The sequence below is a fragment of the Scyliorhinus canicula genome, chromosome 7 (assembly GCF_902713615.1).
Source record: "Scyliorhinus canicula chromosome 7, sScyCan1.1, whole genome shotgun sequence".
NCBI classification, from domain to species: Eukaryota; Metazoa; Chordata; class Chondrichthyes; order Carcharhiniformes; family Scyliorhinidae; genus Scyliorhinus; species Scyliorhinus canicula.
Genome location: NC_052152.1, coordinates 55,992,096 through 56,008,956, shown reverse-complemented (window position 1 = coordinate 56,008,956; position 16,861 = coordinate 55,992,096). Strand labels below are relative to the sequence as shown.

The following is a 16,861-nucleotide window of genomic DNA, read 5'->3' as shown; positions in this document are numbered from 1 at the left end:
ACTCAACCAAATACCTGGCTTTGGAAGGCAAGCTCTGACTGACTGGCCAGATGTTCACTGAATGACTGGAGCTGCTAATCCATTCTGTTCCTCACGATCAGGTAATGTCCAGAATTCCCTCATCTGTGTAATGTAAATTGTCATATTGACCGGTCACGAACTCTTCAACAATCCGTCTCACTGATCTTTGGTGAATGTCGCTGTCTCTGCTTCTTCTCTATGCCAGTTAACAAGTTGGTAACTTATACGGCTTTTAAATTCAAAACACTACATAAACAAGCCAAATAATATACAAAGGCTGATTGTTGTACCCAACTTGGACATTTTGAGAGCGAAATTTCTTTAGGGGGTTAGTTCAAGGTGAAATTCTACTTTTTATAATCCTGGGTGGAAATGGGAATCTCGGTACCTAGAACCCAAGCTGCATTGGAGAGGTTCTGAGTAGATGGTGCAGAATTTGAGCTGGAAGTTGCAGAACCAGTTTAAGATATTTACTTTCATTTCATTTGCTACTATAATAGCAGTAGTAAAAGTGTACTGTTGATTTGTTTTTACTTGTGGTCTATGTATGCAGTATTAAGAAGGAATTATTGTTAGTAGTGTAAAATCTTAGATAATGTAGCACCGAAGGAGGCCCTGCGTCCCTCTGTGCCTGTGCTGACTCTAAAAGAGTTACTATTTGTCCCAATCCTGTTCTTTCCCAATGCCTTGCAACTTTCTCTTTTAAGTACAATCGATTTCCTTTTATGTATGATATTTCTCAACATTCATAATCTTTTGAAGAGTTTTCTTTTTCCAGAACTTGAGATGCAAAATTGTGTTCTTTAAAAAGTTGCAGATCGTTGAAATGTAGAGAGAAGTCACAGGTTAAATGTTTGATACAAGTCCTTTTTTCAGACCTTGTCACGAACTGTGGTGTTGGAAACCATATCTTCTGCATAAATCAGAATGCAGAATGTATGTCGTGAAGGTGTCGTGTCTAAAATTATTGAATTGAAAATAATTAAAATCGGCCTAATTTTTTGTGACAACCCCTATGAATAATGTGTTTCTAAATTCCATAACTTTAACTAAAAATATTTATTTGTTGGTTGAAATTTTTTTAATTGGCAGGTTTGGGCTAGTCATGAATATATTTGCAAAAACATTTGTGTCTATTGTCCAAATGACACATGGTTTTAAATCAACTGCTGGTGGAAAGGTTTTCCAATTACTTTGTGTGAGGAGAGAAGGAGCATGAAACTATCGACAGGTTTTGACAGGAGGATAAATATGATCTTCAAAATAAGACTGGACTCTGGATATATAAATTACTTACAGTGAATCAAGAAACCATAAGAACTAAGAAATAGAAGCAGCAGGAGTGAAACATACAGTAAGTCAAACCTGCTCTGACACTTGATACAAACGTGGCTGATCTTTGGCTCCATCTTCCCACCGTCTGCCACATCCCTTTGATAGACCAAAACTCCAGCAATCTCGGCCTTAAAAAATATTCACGATGGAACATCCACATTCTCTATGATCGTAAATTCCAAAGGTTCTCAACCCTTTTGAGTGAAGAAATCTCTCCTCATCTAGTTCTGAGTGATGTGGCCCCATATTCAAGATTTTCTAGCCAGGGGATACAACCTCCCAGTGTCTATACTGTCACATCCTTCAGCATCTTGCATGTTTCAATAGTTTCAATGATTTCTCAAACAACATTGCCATTCCAAAAATAGAGCAAGTTATTTATGATGGCTGTCCAGTCAGGAGTATCTACTGGGAAAGCCATCTCAAAATTAGTATCTGTGACATGATTAGTATTTTTTTGGCTACGATGCTTCTGTTTAGTCCACTTGTTTGAACAACATGTTACGTTACTGTTGCAAGGTGCAATTCTATGGAGTTATAATGATGTTACAGTTTAAAGGACATTGGAAAGAGATTCTACCAGAATTTCCAGATTTCTGTTGCTTTGGTCTTTAAGCATTTTATTCTTTTATCATTTATTTCTATTTTGGTATAATTTTGCATCCTACAATAAATTGGCCAGCCTTGTACATAGTATATACATTTCCAGCACAGGCGCATGCCAAATGTCCAACAGTTTATGCTTCACATTAGTCTCCTTCCATCCTTCTTCATTGAACATAATTAGATATACTTCCATTCCTTTCTCATTGGAGAAGCTGAACTGTCACATTTGTTTGTGACCATTGAGCCAACATTGTATCCAATCTGTTGAGTGTCACCTTCAGATGCCTAAGGGCAAGAGCCTTCGAGGACTGCAACATCCGTGCTGATACTAAGATCCTTGTGTATAAGACAGTCTTTTCTATGGCTCAGAAAACTGGACTACATATAGACGCTACCTCAAGACTGCAGAGAGGTGCCATCAATGCTGTCTCCACATCAGCCTAGAGCACCTGCATCAAGGCCATGATAATCCAAAACCAACTCCACTGGGCTAGCCGCATGCCTAGAATGCTAGAGTCCTGATTGCCAAAGCAAATTATTTTTGCCCAGCTCAAGGAAGGCTCCCAAACAAGAGGAAAACAAAGGAGTGCTTCAAAGATACCCTGAAGGCTTCGCTCAAGAAATGCAACATTTACATCAATGCCTGATGCTATGTTCTGAAGATAACACTACAATAAGGACTAGAAAGCAATTCTTGACTTCTTTGGCTTAATGTTTATTGTGTCCAACAATCATTTCACCACCAACAACACAGTGCTATCTGTTTCCCCCTTTTATATATGCAGTCTATAAAACAATAAGTGTGGTCTATTGAACAATTAAAACTCCAATTCTAACTTGAGCACAGGGGAACATAACTCTTCTCTAACACCTGGGAGACCCTTGCTCAGATGAAACCTACCTGGATGAACCTCCAGATTGAAGGGACACAATTCTTCAAGAACACCCAATGGCAAGACTACAGCTACTAGATTCCTCAACTACTCTTCCTCGGACTGATCTGTTCCCTGTAAGAACACTACTCACGACACCCTCTTGTATATGTTGCTCTTGCTCATATATTTGCTTTGTTTGGCCCCTTGTTCCACACTGTAACCAATCAGTTTGTCGATGTACCATTTGTCAATGTACTCTGTTGATTATTCTTTTTTTTTTGTCTACTATGTACGCACTGTGTACATTCCCTTGGCCGCAGGAAAATACTTTTCACTGTACTTTAGTACATGTGACAAATCAAATCAAAGAGGAGGTCTGTAAAAGGAGCATGAGAAAGGAATGCCACCAGTCTTGGGTACAAGGACCACCTCCTGGAAACATTGGCCAAATGTGTAGTTAAAGATGCGGCTCTAAGATAGAGCTCTCAATATTTCCACCGTTGCCTGATTCATCTTTCGTCTCATGAGCCACTAGTGTATGTCTACTAATGCAGTGCTTCTCAAAGTGTGGTACGCGTACCGGTGCCGGTACGCGAGCCATCGTCTGCCGGTACTTGGAGTGTTTCCAGAAAAGAAAGAGACAGTAATCCTGGATTGGCTTGTTTCGCTCACCGGTCCCTGGCACATTGAAAAAAAAAAACTGCCGGTACGCCACATCAGATAGTTTGAGATGCACTGTTAATGGACCTTTTTCCCTGAAAGATGGGCCAGTTTGCCCTTCATTCCCACACCATTACCATTCGCTCCACATTGTGAAGGTCACCAACATGGCCATCTGGTCTACCATGACATTTTTTTGCAAAAGTGTTGAAGTGAACTGATGCAGTCATTTGTATCATCTCCAAAAGCATGAACAGGAACTGTTTCATATATATGCTCAAAATAGATGGTCCTGATCACTTCATCGGTCCCCTTCAGCATGCAGATAATTTGTGTTATGTTCTTCTTGAGATTATGAGTGTTATACTCCATTAATTTTACAGTATTATATGTATCTCAGTGATGAAATATTAACATCATGGATTTGATATTGAACGAATGCACATGATTTTCAACTCATTTCATCTTATTTTTTACAGACGTCTGTTTTTCTCATTGTGACATCCAGCTAGTTGTTTTTCATGAATAGAAGAAATGATATTAAACTTTGCTGATGACAATAGTTTACATTAATGTGGTGCATTTGATATAGAAAAAATTCTACAACATTTCAAAAGAGGGGATTGCAAGCAAGGGGAGCTTATGAAACCAGGAAGCAATTGTGGGAAGTAAAGGTGGGAATCAAAAGCAAGACTGAAGAAGTAGGTTTTCAGTGAGGCTTTAGAAGGCAGCTGTTGGTGGGAAGGTGGAACGGGCCGAAGAGAAGGGGGAAAGAAGGAATGAACCAAATCAGGAGTTTGGGAGGAAAGATCCAGAGAGAAGGGCCATCAAACTTGATAGCATTCTCATTGGGAGGGAGGAAGGATGTTCAATTATCCTGCCGACAGCTGTATGCCATGGGAAAATTGAGCAAGAATATGAAGAACTCCAGAAGGACACTTTTTCCACATAATTTCCCGAGTCAATGTCTTTATTTGTGAAGTACTTCCTAGATAAAAGAAAGGATGTTAGAACTATACTGTAAATGTGAAATTTTCAATGGAGTGGTGGAACAGAAAGATCGGAGGTTTTAGTAAATATCTTTTCAAAATTAGGATTGCAGGTTAAGAAAGCCATAAAATGTCAAATAGGCATTATATTAGGGGGCATTGAATACAAGAAGTGACTTATTTAAATATAAAATGTGTATTTATAAAAGGTATGGTTTGGGTACTAGCTTAAAGAGAGACTAATTGCCATGGGGAAAAAAATAATAGCTTAATTATGGCAAGGGTGAGAAGGTTAGTTAAACTTGCCCCAGCATTCCTTTGCCTTGTTTCATTTCTCTCCACTATCCAAAAATTATGAAATGGTTGACAACATATAGTGAAAGATAAATTTTACTAGCAGGGCAATAGATTAAAAAGGCAGCATAGACATGGGAATGAGATTTTTGAAGAAAAAGGGGAGAATTTAGAAGAATTCTGTTGACTTGAAAAAAAGGAATATATTGCTGCAAGTGGCATATTTTTAAATAAATTAGTTAAAAACTTGGTATAAAGGATATGAGTAGAATTAAATAGAGAGCTCAAACCTGAGCTGGATAGACAGGATGGCCAGGATTTCACCCCCTGCTGTTTTTTGGCAGCAAAGCTAGCTCGCCGTTGACTGCTGTTACGATCTTTTGGTCCTGCCAAAGTCTATGGCATTTTGTATAATTCATCCTTCCTGCCATCAAGATCGTCCCAGGATGAAGGGCTGTGTTTTCAATAGACTTACTTTGTGCAGAATAATGTGTAATTTGATGTTTGTGTGAGTCCATGTCTAAAACAATTTCCTTCACAAAAAAGACAAAACAGAAAATACTTAAACATTTTGCAAACTATCTACACTCTAAGGAAGTAGTGCGTTTTTAGTGTTTTACTCTGGGTATTTTTCTCTGCTTTTTATCTTTGTTCTGCCTTATTGACTACAAAATAGAATATACTTTTAACCTTTCTAATATCTACATCATTTGTAAGGTACCCAGGATTCAATAGCTTCTTTGCCAACAATGGCAGCACTTGTCCGCTAATATGGAATAGATTTTCGCAATCCCAGTGACCAGAATATCCAGTTCCTTGAAGGGGATTTCCCTCCGGTGTGGATTGCAGTGAGGCCCAGCAATGCAGGCTATTTCAAACAAAATGACAGGCAGCTGTGGGCATAGTTTACAGCTGCTGCACCACAAAAACTGAAAGAAGAGTGTTGGAAAATCATATTTTTAGTCGACATTTATAAAAATTAAAATTGAGATTTTTATAAAGAATAATTTTGATCAGTAAATCAATTTAGTAAGTGATATTTAAGTCGGATAAATCATGCTAAAAAGCATAGATTCTACTTTTTAACAAGATATCTTTTTTTTTTAAGATTTCATGTTAAAATCATTCCATTTTGACTTTTAAATTGGTGTGAGGGCATCCTCATTAAGTATTTCAAATTGAGAGACTACCTCTTGCAACCAAAAGTTAAAGGTACAAAATGTAGAAATTAGACAAAATTCTTGCTGGTTCATTATTGGTGTTTCAAATGGCGAATCATTTGGAATAGAATTGGTTGGTCCACCACAACTATCAGTTTAGTCTTTCAGATTAGTGCATTGTGTGCTCGCTAAAAATTGCAAGGCCTCTCCAATATCCAATCACATCAAGCATGTTCATAGAATCATAGAATTTGCACTGCAGAAAGAGGCCATTCGGCCCATCGAGTCTGCACTGGCCTTGGAAAGAGCACCCTGCTCCACCCTATCTCCACCCTATCCCCATAACACAGTAACCCAACCTAACATTTTGGACAAAAAGTGGCAATTTAGCATGGCCAATCCACCTAACCCGCACATCTTTGGACTGTGGGAGGAAACCGGAGCGCCCAGGGGAAACCCACGCACACACTGGGAGGAAGTTAAAACTCTGGGTGAGGTTACCGGGCAGGGGATAGGGCCTAGGTCGGGTGGTCTTTCAAAGAGTCGGCGCAGAACAGATGGCCTAAATGGCCTCTTTCAATGATCCCACACAGACGGTCACCCGAGGCTGGAATTAAACCTGTGTCCCTGGAGCTGTAAGGCAACAATGCTAACCACTGTGCCATCGAGCTAATTGTGCTTCAAAATCTGGCCCAGTAAGACTCAACCTTCTGCAAAACCTATGATTTAACCCTACTGCTTCAGTTTAACCTTCAGTTCACTGTGAACCTCCCATTCACTTTTTCTGGCCTATCATTGTCTCTCTCTGGTTTCAGACAGATGAGAATGGAAGAAGTTGCAAAATGCTTCAAAGAAATTGATCAGTAGAATGGAAATATAAGTATATATGCTGAACTCAACTCGCGTTCCTTTAGTGGTAATATCCTCCATTGACTGAAATGTACCTCCTCATATATTAGTTTGGAGAAGAACTTTGGGGCAGCACGGTAGCACAAGTGTATAGCACTATGGCTTCACAGCGCCAGGGTGCCAGGTTCAATTCCCTGCTGGGACACTGTCTTGCGGAGTCTGCACGTTCTCCCCATGTCTGCGTGCGTTTCCTCCGGGCGCTCCGGTTTCCTCCCACAGTCCAAAGACGTGCAGGTTAGGTGGATTAACCATGATAAATTGCCCTTAGTGACCAAAAAGGTTAGGAGGGTTATTGGGTTACAGGGATAGGGTTGAAGTGAGGGCTTAAGTGGATTGGCGCAGACTCGATGGGCCGAATGGCCTTCTGCACTGTATGTTCTATATACTATGTATTAACTGCTGTGGTGGACTTTCACCCTGACTGCCTGCATCCTGGTGATATCTTATGGTTCCTTTTCTTTCCGTTTATATTTTTCTAGCTCCTATCTTTATATTCTACATCTTTGTGATGTGGTTTTGTTTTGCATGGAGCTACAACTATTGCATCAATTCAAAATTGGGACTGGCACTGGAACAATTCAAAGTGAGGCTACTTGGAAGAGAGAGTTTTGTTAATTTTATGTCCAAACTATTTTGTGCCATATATATAAATATGTATATATACCCTGAACAAACACCCATGTCCTTACCAACTTCCAGAAAATGATCCTGAATAAAATTTCCCAAATTTCTTCAGAATTTTTTTCATTCTCCCCTCCAGTTTTGAAACACCATTCATATTTATTGCCAGGTGTGAACAGTAACTGTGCACCTGACTTTTCTGCAGTATTTTCAGTTTATGCCTACATCCATCTGGTGTGAGAAGAACTATTTAGGGTTGTGTGCTTCACAATGTTATAGTTCACATGGAATTTGGCATTAACCTGAGGGAATGCAGTAAGAGCTTTCCAGCTAAGTGGTACTGTTTCCTGCCCAAATTCCAAATGTCCATTCAAATTGATCGGCTGATAGTCCAAAGCGGCGGCTTTCAGAGTGTCTGTCAGCTTCTTAAAAACATTGGGAATGAGTTTGGGTTTAATAGCTATTTTGTGCTGTTGAGATTTTCTTCCTCCTTGTGCTTGAACTAAACTTCCCTATTTCCTGGCTGGTGCTACATAATTCCTTTTGGATCTTTCTTAAGCACTTCTGAAAAGCTTTACAATGGCTAATCCTGATCCATTTCTGTCAGACGAGCAAATCTATGTTTTACTGGGCTCTGACAGTGCAGGTAACTACCATTTCAGGATTTGTGTATTATTTTTAAATAGCCTGTTTGATTAGTGACTGATCTTCATCACATCTCCCACCAATTCTTATCGTTAGGGCACTTTTAAATTGTAATTCCAATTTTGCTTTTTTTAAGTTCAGCACTTTTTGGGTGGTACGGTGGTGCAATCGTTAGCACTGCTGCCTCACTGCACCGAGGACCCAGGTTGGATCCCAGCCCCACGTCACTGTCTGTGTGGAATTTGCACATTTCCCCATGTCTGTGTGGGTCTCACACCCACAACCCAAGGATGTGCAGGGTAGGTGGATTGGCCACACTAAATTGCCCCGTAATTGTGAAAAAAAACATGAATTGGTACTTCAACATTTTTTTTTTTGAATTCAGCACTTTTAGTTTGTGCTCACAGCAAAACCGCAGTTTACATAAACAGATTTGAGTCACAAAGATTTCTCTCCTATGTTCAAGAAATCATGAGTACAAGACATGATACAGCCACCCTGTAATTCTAGTATATCACACTAGAGGCCAGAAAATGGCCCTGAAATTCACCCCTTTAAATTACAAGTATGGTTTCCTCCGGGTGCTCCGGTTTCCTCCCACAGTCCAAAGATGTGCGGGTTAGGTGGATTGGCCATGCTAAATTGCCCGTAGTGTCCTAATAAAAGTAAGGTTAAGGGGGGGTTGTTGGGTTACGGGTGTGGGGTGGATACGTGGGTTGAGTAGGGTGATCATGGCTCGGCACAACATTGAGGGCCGAAGGGCCTGTTCTGTGCTGTACTGTTCTATGTTCTATATGTAAATGTCCAGATTTTTAAAACTTGCAATTGATATCATTGGCTCGATTCTCCATTTGAGAGACTAAGTTCTGATGCCGGGGTTGAATCGTGAGTGTCCTACGTTCACGAAAGTCGTGCTGGTCCCAGAGCAATTCGGGTCCCGTTAATGGGCTAGTACTGGCGCCATGTGGAATTTGTGCCATTCCAATGCATGCCGACCTTCATCCCAGCCAAGACGGGCACTGGCTACGCTGGAGCACGCTCACCCCGTTGATGGGTTAGCTGGGGCCAGAGGCTATCAGGGGAATGGCCTGGTGGGGGGGAAAAGGCACCCATGCGACATGTGACGTCAAGTTCATAGTTAATGACGTCAAGGGCAGTCAGTGGCGTGCGCAGCTGGATGGCCGCCTTGCAGGCTGCAGCTACGGTGGTCCATGCCAGGCCACCTCGACCACACAGCTCACCTCCTGGCAGCCCCCCACTACTACTCCCGGTCCTGACAGATGCCGCCCAGTCAGTGACACAAGTGGCAGCACACTATAGGGCACTCTTTGTACCCCCTCTCCGAATGCTGCACCCGATCGTATTTCACGATTCCGGAGTCACTGGACAGAAAATCCTGCCGCACCTCTTTGAAGGATGAACAAGGGCTGGAATTTGAATGTAAATTAGCTCATGTCTCCCAAAGGATGGCCAAATTGTTTTGAGAACTAATCATCTTCTTGGCTGCTTTACATATAAACAACTTGATCAGTGGTATTTATTTTTGCATTTGCAAGATGAAAAGTGTTTTGTCTCTTGATTTATTTTGCTGAAGTGTTTTTTTTATATTGACAGTGTGTATATTATGTTGGCATACATGCCAACTTAGTTAGTTTTGTCATCTAACATACAAGGAAATAACAGCAATTTGAGGAGATAGCACAAGCAGGGTTTTGACTTGCAATCTTGCCAGACATTGGATTTTGTACTCTCGAGAAACCATGACACCCAGAATTGTTTATTTGTAACCAGAGGATATGTGCTGGAGGATATGTTTCCGGTTCAATCCTTTACTCGGTATAACAGGTTATATGACTCCATAATTCCCGTTATATCTCTCTCAACAGGCATTCTGTGTTTTTTTTTCCAGGAAAGCCATGTAGTATTATTAAAGTTTGTTAAAAAACGACAATAATTTGATAGAGCTCTAGGCCACAGTGGTCTTGTTGCATTATTTTACTGGGGGATCCTTTTTCTTAATCAGTTATGATGCCTAGATTGCCTTTGACTGTTGTGACAACTTCAGACCTCAAGTCTTTGAACTGAAATCAAATTTGTTGGATTGAGAAGCAGTTGTGATCATAATAGATGACCTTATGAGTACTTTCACAATACTGGCGCACAGTAATGTGACAAAGGAGATCAAAATTTAAATTCATAAACAAACCTTTATTTAGTTCTTCATCATCCCCTCATATTAATAGGAAACACCAAAAATATATTTTCAATGGCATGTTTGCAAAAACTGTATGTTAAGTGTTTTTCCGGACTTCCGGTTGCGGCTATGCGGAGCTAAGCCGCATGTTCGGCAGCTCCTGCTACTTAAGGACTTTTGGGCCGATTTGAGGGCCCCAAACGGCGCTGTTTCGATGAATCCCAGTGGGGGAAGGTGTCTAGAGGAGCATTCCCCATAATTTATGGTGCTTACCCGGAGTGGGGCAAAGGAAAAAGCTGCAGCAGCTCCCCAAGAAAAGCGGGGGAAGAAGGACAAAATGGCGGCTGGTGGAAGTGGGCGCAGGAGCAGCAGGCCTCTCTTCTACGCTGTTTTGCGGAGCTGAAGGCTGAGCTGCTGGACTCCCTGAATGCGACTACCAACAAGCTGCTTGGGACCCAGGCGGCCCAGGAGGCGTCCATTCGGGAGTTGCAGCAGCAGGCTGCTGAGAGGGAGGAGAAGGCCGTGATCATCGTGGGGAAAGTGGAGTTGCACGAGGCACTTCACAAAAAGTGGCAAGACCGCTTGGAGGAGCTGGGCATTCGCATGAGGCGAAAGAATTTGAGGATCCTGGGCCTGGCGGAGGGGCTGGAGGGGTCGGATTTCCCAGCGTATGTGACCACGATGTTGAGCCCGTTGATGGGGCGGGGTCCTTCCATTTGCCCCTGGAGCTTGAGGGAGCTCACAGAGTGCTGGCCAGGAGGCCTAAGGCAAATGAGCCCCCGAGGGCGGTGCTGGTGCGGTTCCATCAATTCAGCGACCGGGAGTGTGTGCTGCGCTGGGCCAAGAAAGAGCGGAGCAGCAAGTGGGAGAATTCGGTAGTGAGAATCTACCAGGACTGGAGTGCGGAGGTGGCTAAGCGGCGGGCCGGGTTCAACCGGACGAAGGCGGTGCTGCATGCCAAGCAGGTCAGATTTGGAATGCTGCAGTCTGCGCGCCTGTGGGTGACATACAAGGACCTGTACCACTACTTTGAGTCCCCGGAGGAGGCGTGGGCCTTTGTACAGGCGGAGAAGCTGGACTCGAACTAGGGCCTGGGGACACAATATGGCCGTTGCTGTTTCCGCTGTTGCTGTTCTTTAACTTTGACAGGTGTGTTTTTTTTATGCTGGTTTTCTTTTTGCTCTGTTTCCGGGTGGGTCTGTCTGTTGGGTGTGGGGTATGTGGGGAATGTTGGGGGTTTGTATTTTATATGTTCTCTTCTGTACGGGGCTGGGGGTTGGGGTGAAACTAGATTTTGGGGAGCTGCATCAGAAGGGTGGGGTGTGGCAGTGTGAAAGCGCGGGCTTTCCTCTGGTTTCCCGGGCGGGGGAGCGGAGCTGGCGGTGGGGGCGTGGCCTCTACTGGTTTTCTTTCCCGCGCTGAAGCGGTGCCAAGGAAGTGTGGCAAGAGGGGGATGACCCCATGCCGGGAGGGGATGGGTTTTGGTGGGAGCTGCCGGGGTCAGCAGAAGTCAGCTGACTCACGGAAGTACCATGGAGGGTGCGTGGCGGCTAGGAGGGGTTCTAGCCTGGGGGGGGGATACCGGGTTGCTGCTGGAATGGCGAGGAAGGAGCTGGTGTGGGCCGGGGGGGGGGGGGGGGGGGGTAGAGGAGAGGCGTTATCGCCAGGGGGAACGGGTTGGGCGGGGCGAGCTGGCCTGGGGTGAGCAGTCAATAAGCTATGGCTAGCCGGCGGGGGAGGGGGGCGGGTTGCCCTCTGATCCGGCTGATTACCTGGAACGTGAGGGGGCTGAATGGGCCGGTTAAGAGAACGAGGGTATTTTCTCATCTGAAGGGGTTGAAGGCGGACGTGGCTATGCTCCAGGAGACCCACTTGAAGGTGGCGGACCAGGTTCGTTTGAGGAAGGGGTGGGTGGGGCAGGTTTTTCACTCAGGATTGGATGCGAAGAACCGGGGGGGTGGCGATTCTGGTGGGGAAGAGGGTGGCGTTCGAGGCGGCTGAGGTGGTGTCGGACAAGGAGGGCAGATATATTATGGTGAAGGGTAGGCTGCAGGTAGAGAAGGTGTTGCTGGTTAATGTATATGCCCCGAATTGGGATGATGCTGGCTTCATGAGGTGCTTGTTGGGCTGCATTCCGGACCTGGAGGCAGGGGGCCTGATCATGGGGGGAGACTTTAACACAGTGCTGGATCCCCCACTGGACCGGTCCAGTTCAAGGACGGGTAGGAGACCGGCGGCGGCCAAAGTACTGAGGGGATTCATGGACCAGATGGGAGGGGTGGATCCCTGGAGGTTTGGGAGACCGAGAGCGCGGGAGTATTCCTTTTTCTCTCATGTCCATAGGGTTTATTCCGAATAGATTTTTTCGTCCTGAGCAGGGGATTGATCCCGAGGGTGCAGGATGCCAAGTATTCGGCCATAGCGATTTCAGACCATGCTCCGTACTGGGTTGATCTGGAGATGGGGGAGGCGCGGGACCAGCGCCCGCTCTGGCGCCTGGATGTGGGGATGCTGGCTGATGAGGTGTGTAGGAAGGTCCGGAGAAGTATTGAGGGGTATCTTGTTACCAATGACACGGGGGAGGTCCGGGTGGGGATGGTCTGGGAGGCTCTGAAAGCAGTGATCCGGGGGGAGCTGATCTCCATCCGGGCCCATAGGGAAAGGAGGAAGGAGAGGGAGAGACTGGTGGGGGAGCTCCTGGATGTGGACAGGAGATACGCGGAGGCACCGGAGGAGGGGTTGCTGGGGGAACGGCGTAGTTTGCAGGCCAAATTTGACTTGTTGACCACCAGAAAGGCGGAGACACAGTGGAGGAGGGCGCAGGGCGCGGTATATGAGAATGGGGAGAAGGCAAGCAGGATGTTGGCGCATCAGCTCCGTAGGCGAGATGCGGCTAGGGAAATTGGTGGAGTGACGGATGCGGGTGGGAATGTAGTGCAGAAGGGGACAGAAGTAAACGGGGTCTTTAGGGACTTCTACGAGGAACTGTACTGGTCGGAACCTCCGATGGGGAGAGAGGGGATGGAGAGCTTCATGAACAGGCTATGTTTCCCAAGGGTTCAAGAGGAGCTGGTAGAGGGGCTGGGGGCCGCCGATAGAGTTGGAGGAGCTGGTCAGGGGGATTGGACAAATGCAGTCAGGTAAGGCCCCGGGGCCGGACGGGTTCCCGGTGGAATTTTATAAAAAGTATGCGGATCCCTATTGGTGCCAGCCTTCAATGAGGCATGGGAGGGGGGGCTTTGCCCCCGACGATGTCGCGGGCACTGATCCCTCTGATCCTAAAGCGGGATAAGGACCCCTTGCAGTGTGGATCATACAGGCCTATCTCGCTCCTCAATGTTGATGCCAAGTTGCTGGCGAAGATCCTGGCCACCAGGATAGAGGATTGTGTGCCAGGGGTGATACACGAAGATCAGACAGGATTTGTCAAGGGACGGCAGCTCAACACGAATGTGCGGAGACTGCTAAATGTTATCATGATGCCGGCAGTGGAGGGGGAGGCGGGGATAGTGGTGGCGCTGGATGCAGAGAAAGCGTTTGATAGAGTTGAGTGGGGGTACCTGTGGGAGGTGTTGGAGCGGTTCGGATTTGGGGAGGGATTCATCAAATAGGTGAGGCTGCTCTACGCGGCTCCGATGGCGAGTGTAGTTACAAATGGAAGGAGATCGGAGTACTTTAGGCTCTACCGTGGGACCAGGCAGGGGTGCCCCCTGTCCCCCTTGCTCTTTGCACTGGCAATTGAACCTCTGGCTATGGCGTTGAGGGAGTCAGGGAGATGGAGGGGTCTGGTGCGGGGTGGGGAGGAACATCGGGTATCGCTGTATGCGGACGACCTGCTGTTGTATGTGGCGGACCCAGAAGGGGGAATGCCGGGGTGATGGAGCTGTTAGTGGAATTTGGGGGCTTCTCGGGCTATAAGTTAAATTTAGGCAAGAGCGAGGTATTTGTAGTACACCCGGGAGATCAGGAGGAGGGAATTGGGAGGCTCCCATTTAAGAGGGCAGTGAAGAGTTTGAGATATCTGGGGGTGCAGGTGGCCAGGAGTTGGGGGACTCTCCATAAGCTTAATTTTACCAGGCTGGTGGAGCAGATGGAGGAGGAATTTAAAAGGTGGGACATGGTGCCGCTATTGTTGGCGGGTAGAGTGCAGTCCGTCAAAATGACGGTTCTCCCGAGGTTCTTTTTCCTCTTCCAGTGTTTGCCCATCTTTATCCCTAGGGCCTTTTTTAGAAGGGTGACCAGCAGCATCATGAGCTTTGTTTGGGCGCATGGGACCCCGAGGGTGAAGAGGGTCTTCTTGGAGCGGGGTAGAGATGGGGGGGGGGGCTGGCGTTACCCAATCTCTCGGGGTACTACTGGGCGGCCAATGTGTCGATGGTGCGCAAGTGGGTGATGGAGGGGGAGGGGGCAACATGGAAACATGGAAACGGACGGAGAGGGCGTCCTGTGGAGATACAAGCCTGGGGGCCCTGGTAACGGCGCCGTGGCCACTCTCTCCTGCGAGGTATACCACGAGTCCGGTAGTGGCGGCTATCCTCAAGATTTGGGGGCAGTGGAGGCGACATAGGGGAGAAGTTTGGGGCTCGATGGAGGCTCCGTTAAGGGGGAAACCATAGGTTCGTCCCGGGGAACATTGATGGGGGATTTCAGGGTTGGCACAGAGCGGGCATCAGACAGCTGAGGGACCTGTTTATTGATGGGAGGTTTGCGAACCTGGGGGAGTTGGAGGAGAAATTTGGGCTCCCCCGGGAAACATGTTCAGGTATCTGCAGGTAAAGGCATTTGCTAGACGGCAGGTGGAGGGATTCCCTTCGCTTCCCGCGAGGGGGGTGAGCGACAGGGTGCTTTCGGGAGTCTGGGTCGGAGAGGGGAAGATATCTGATATCTACAAGGTTATGCAGGAGGTGGAGGAGGCGTCAGTAGAGGAGCTGAAAACTAAATGGGAGGGGGAACTGGGGGAACAGATCGCGGACGGGACATGGGCTGATGCCCTGGAGAGGGTTCATTCTTCCTCCTCGTGTGCGCGGCTTAGCCTCATCCAGTTCAAGGTGCTGCACCGGGCCCACATGACTGGGACGAGGATGAGTAGGTTCTTTGGGGGTGAAGACAGGTGTGTCAGGTGCTCGGGGAGTCCAGCGAACCATGCCCATATGTTCTGGGCATGCCCGGCACTGGAGGAGTTCTGGAAGGGGGTGACGAGGACAGTGTCAAGGGTGGTGGGATCCAGGGTCAAGCCAGGATGGGGACTCGCGATTTTTGGGGTTGGGGTGGAGCCGGGAGTGCAGGAGGCGAAAGAGGCCGGTGTGCTGGCCTTTGCGTCCCTAGTAGCCCGGCGAAGGATTTTGCTACAATGGAAGGATGCGAGGCCCCCAAGCGGGGAGACCTGGATCAATGACATGGCAGGTTTTATTAAGCTAGAGAAAGTCAAATTCGCCCTGACAGGATTGGTACAAGGGTTCTTTAGGCGGTGGCAACCTTTCCTCAACTTTCTGGCTCAACGATAGGGTACTGTGACAGCAGCAGCAGCAACCCGGGGGGGGGGGAGAGGGAAGAGGGGGGGAGGGAAGAGGGAAGAGGGGGGGAGGGAAGAGGGAAGAGGGGGGGGAGGGAAGAGGGGAGAGGGGGGGAGGGAAGAGGGGGGGAGGGAAATGGGGGGGCGGGGAGGGAAATGGGGGGGCGGGGGGAAAAGGAGGGGGGACGATGTCTATGTTTGTTTATTTAATTTAAATTTATTTTTAAGTTCTCTTGTTGGGGGTGGGGGAGATATGATACATGCGTTGATACGGTCTGGGGGGTGTTACAGTTGTTATGGGTTATTTTGTTGCATTTCATTGTTTGTTGTTATATTTTATATTTTCTGTAAAAAATTCCAATAAAAATTACTTTTTTTTAAAAAAAACAGTGTTTTTACAACTTTTTTCCCGGGATCCGCTTTTACCAACCGGCCGACCTTTGCGACCCACGCTGGCCAGATGAGCTTGCTTGGTCCTCACAATCTCACTTGTGTTGTCGTTTAATGTTACATATCTGCTAAGGACTTCAGCTGACGATTTAAGTTCTCGCTACGTCCTTTGAAAAAAAATCAAGAGGTTTGTCCTCTAATTTGCCATGCTTAGTCTTCAAATGCCTCTGATGTTTTGAGGGTTTTAAACGTTCAACATCCAGGAACTAAGTAAAGTCACCATAGTCCCAGATGACCATAGGCTGCTTTCCCTTTTGAGGCGGAGAGCTGACTGCTGGTGATTTAACCTGAGGATCACCACAACTCAGGTGAGGAGCAAAGTTGAGAAGGTGGGACCTTTATGAATAACCTCAGTCGGTACAGGAACTGAACCCGCGCTGCTGTCCTCCCTCTGCATCATGAACCAGCTGTCTAGCCAAGTGAGCTAAACTGGCCAGTACTTCCCTGCATATAACAAACATGGGCTTTGCATCCTGACTTGCATTGGTCCAATTAAAACCATACCTCAAGAAATCATCTTTATACTGCTTTATACCCAATTTCAGAGACCCTGGAACTCTTTACAAAGCTAACACAAGTACTGCTTTGTC

At 46.4% G+C, this 16,861-nt stretch overlaps 1 protein-coding gene across 1 annotated transcript in view; it reads left to right on the top strand.

The window, feature by feature from the left end:
- Nucleotides 1–16,861, top strand: part of atg3 (autophagy related 3) — a 52,049-nt gene that overhangs the window by 335 nt on the left and 34,853 nt on the right.